The following is a 4,045-nucleotide window of genomic DNA, read 5'->3' as shown; positions in this document are numbered from 1 at the left end:
CGATGTGTCATTTTATGGCTCAGCCGCCCTGTCTAGTCCCTCCCCCGCGCTCCTGGGAGAGGAGGAGAGCAGCTCCCCCCGCTCACCTGGGGGCCCTCCCCTTCTGCCCTTGGGCAGCCTTGGGGACCTGCCCAAGGGCTTTGGGAGCCGCCAGTGCAGAGGGATCCGTGGCAGGGGGCACGGCCGCATCCTGTGCAGTCCCATGTCCGGGACCCCCCCCCCCCCGCCCCCCCCCTTGGCCTCCCCCTTTTTGGGGCCCCCCCCCCCCCCGGCCCGCCCCCCTCCCCCCCCCTCCCCCCCCCTCCCCCCCCCTCCCCCCCCCTCCCCCCCCCTCCCCCCCCCTCCCCCCCCCTCCCCCCCCCTCCCCCCCCCTCCCCCCCCCTCCCCCCCCCTCCCCCCCCCTCCCCCCCCCTCCCCCCCCCTCCCCCCCCCTCCCCCCCCCTCCCCCCCCCTCCCCCCCCCTCCCCCCCCCCCCCCCGCAAGTCCAGCCCCATTCTCTCCCAGTCTGACCCCATCCCAGACGGGTTTTAACCGAATGGGTTTTATCTGCCCCACTCAAAGCCCCCCGGGGGGCAAAGGGGATCCCGGCACCCGTGGGCGCTCCTGTAATCTGTGCAATATAGAGAGATCTCCCTGTCTATTGGGATGTCTCCCTATAGATAGGGAGATATATGGTCTCATTCTAGGGGGGCTGCAGCCAGGTACCAGGTCAGTGTTGGAGCAGGATGTGGCATTTCCCGGGCATCGGGGCGGGGGCGGGGGGCCTGCCGGGGGGGCCCCCCAGCCAGCGCGTGCCTCTGAGACAGGGGACAATGAACGCCTCTCTGGGGACAGGCTGGGGGCAAGCCGGAGGGGTGCTGAGGCCGGACTGGGGGGGCCACCTGGGTGTTGGGGGGTCCCAGGACCTGGAGCGAAACAACAGCTCCGCCTGGTGGCACCAAGCAGGAGAGTCCCCGGGCGCTGGCAGGGCTGGCAGGCTTTGCTGGCATTGGGGCACTCATTTACAGACCCCCTAGCAGTTAACGAAGTGGGATCATTAGGCCAGAAGTGGCACCCCCAGGCGTGGAGGGTGCAGGCCTTCTGCTTTGGACAGAGGGGCTCACAGGACTGCCCACCCCCTTAGGATGACTGGGTTCTCTTCTCCGGAGATCCTCCCACCCGCTCCTTTGTCCGCCACCTTACCCGGCTGGAGAACGGACTCTGCATCTCTCCGTGCAACCCCTGAGCTCCGTCACAGTCAAAATAGCATGTGCCCCTCTCGGATGTGGGGCTAGGGAAGCTGCTGCCCCATTGCAAAGCGCTTTGGGCACTACAGGGTGCTAATCGCTGCTTGTCACCATGCCCTTACACCACAAAAACTACCCTGGCGTAAGAGCAGACACACATGGGTAGTGACCACGGAGCAGCCAAGGCCCTGACGACTTGCAGCTCTCCTGGAAAAGTTGTTTATAGGGTCCTGAGGACAACCTTACAAATACCCACACGCCAGCACGGTGCTTGTATTGAAGACTTTCTCCAGCTCGTCTGCTCCGACATTGTCCCCTTTAACAAAAACAAAAAAAGGGAGACTGCCCTGTGCTGGGGGAGAGTTTGCCTTGGCTCCCTGCCTGAGACCAAGTCAAAAGATTAACAGCTCATGCTGGATTAAAAACCCGGAGAAATTAAGCCATGCTAACGCCTTGTGAATTATTCTCCCAGCTTCCTCCAGATTCCTGGGCTATACAGGGAAATGATATCCAGGTTCAGAAGAAGAACAGTCCTCCAAAAGCACCAAATCCTTCCTGTTTTGCTTTCAAAAGCACCTTCTCCATGCCCTCTCCTACCTGTCCTGCCACTGCTGACCCAAGGAATCGACCGTGTTGCACCCAGGGGTCTCCGAGACCACTGAGAGGGGCTGGAAATGTCTGGTCCGGTGCCACAAATAAGCTATGCTTTAGAGCAGGGGTTCTCTATGGGGAGGTCCTGAGGGGGCTGCGAGATCTTTTTAGGGGTGCTGCAGCACAATATTAGTGAATTTAGGTGCAAACAATTATGCATGATGCACAAGAAAAAAACCCCAGAGGATACTAATAGGAATCCAGAGCTCACAAACCTGTCTAGGATTTTTGGGAGCCCCTTGCAAAGGGCTGAAGTGCTCTAGGCACCTTCTCATAGTGAAAGTGAGTGGGAGAAGAGCTGGGCTTTTCCAAGGGAGGGGAGGGTCTGCCACCCACTCTGACCTGGAGCTTTCCATCATTAGCTCTCCAAGCAGTCGGTGTCATTATTCCCATATCACAGATGGGGAAACTGAGGCACAAAGGAGTCTAAGGAGGTTGGGAAGCACAGCTTTAGGGAGACAGGATGTGTCCATAGATGCATAGAAAGGGGACCTCAGAAAGGGACCTCAGGAGGTCACATCTAGTCCGACCTCTTGCTCCAAGCAGGACCAGCCCCAACTATATCATCCCAGCCAAGGACAGGACATGACCATCCCCTCCCATTTCAACCTAATAAATTCCCCACTGAAACCCAGGGAACATTATTTGTGCTCTTGTAGATAAGTCAGGAAACCAGCACCACTGAAACCCAGAAACCTTCCCACATGTTGGGTGGGATGCTTGTACCAGACCCCAGTCCTGTCTGTGGCAGACCCCGCATTGACACAGGCCCCAGTCTTTGTCACCACCTCTCTTCCAAAGCCTCCGCACAGCCTGGGAAACAGCAGGGTTTATCCCAATTTGGATGTGGCTCTTTTTGGATGGCCTCTGCAACTGGTCACCCATCTGCAGGGCCCAGGAGAGAGCCCTTTAACCACAAAGGAGGAGCCTGCCAGGGATAACCTGATAAGGCTGCATCATTGTCTAATGAGATCTGTTTCTCTAATTGAGGTGGATGGTATCAGTAGGGTGAGGGCCCTGCTTATCCTTTTGCCTCCCTCTCTAAACAGAGGAGAGGAGCTAATTCTATTTATCCATCAAATTGCAGCAGATTAGCTTGCCGCACAAAATCATCCAATGTAATTAGCTCCTCTGATTAGATCAGCTAGTTCTAACTCCTCAGGGTCTAGTTAGAGGAAGGACTGGCATCTGCAGAGCAGGACCCATATCCCTGCACAGCTGGGGGTGTTTCTTTGCTGTGTGTCACATCTGGGTGCCAGGCCAGGCATTTTGTATGGGGTGTTAGAAAGAAAGAGTGCAGTGTGCGCATCTCTCCCTTCTCATGAAGAATTTACTCCTTGCTTCTTTGAAATCATGGGTGTTTCTCTCCACCTACAGTTAAAATAATTTACAGTGAAAAACTGCAGGGTCTGGTCCAGTAGTTACTAAGAACAGGGCTTGTTATCAATCAGGCTCTGTATTTGGAAAATGGGGTCAAGATTTTCTTCTTCCTACCTTCTGTCTGGTCCAGATCCTTCTCCTCCTCCCCTGCCACCAGCTCTGACCTGGAGCTTGCCACCAATAGCTCTCCAAGTGTTGTATAAAGACAGTCAGTATCATTACCCCCATATCACAGATGGAGAAACTGAGGCACAAAGGCATCTCAATGCCTCAGTTTGAGGCACTGCGACAAACTCAGTTTCTGCAGCTGAACAAACTGGGGAAACTGAGGCACAGGGTGGCAAAGGACTTGCTCATCATGAGTACCAACTGCTGCTCTGCCCTGTGGGCCACATTGCTCTTCCCAGCATGCACTGCACCTCACCATGGGTTTGCAAGACCAAATTCCTACCCTGATGGGCTCCAAATGCATCAGTGCCAAGTCACCAGGACTTGAAACTCATGAAGAAAAAGGGAGGATTTTCTCCCCTTCCCTCCCACCCCAAAGTGATCAAAAAGCTCCATATGTCCCATAACATTTTTGGCCCTTTCAACTCTAAATGCCTATGATTATTTTTTAAATGAAACACTGCGAACTAAACACAAGCCAAAAGATCCTGCAGTGATTCCCACTCCGAAGGCATCTGAACAGCGCTCAGCCCCCTCCCCTCGAAGGCTCTTGGGGCTTTCTCGGCTTTGCAGGGAGAGCTAGATGGATTGTTTTTCCCTTCTCCATTTCCCCCTGGCCA

The sequence above is a fragment of the Gavialis gangeticus genome, unplaced genomic scaffold (genome assembly GCF_001723915.1).
Source record: "Gavialis gangeticus isolate Ggan-Ray unplaced genomic scaffold, GavGan_comp1, whole genome shotgun sequence".
NCBI classification, from domain to species: domain Eukaryota; kingdom Metazoa; phylum Chordata; order Crocodylia; family Gavialidae; genus Gavialis; species Gavialis gangeticus.
The sequence above is the reverse complement of the archived record's forward strand: the minus strand, read 5'-3'. Positions refer to the sequence as shown.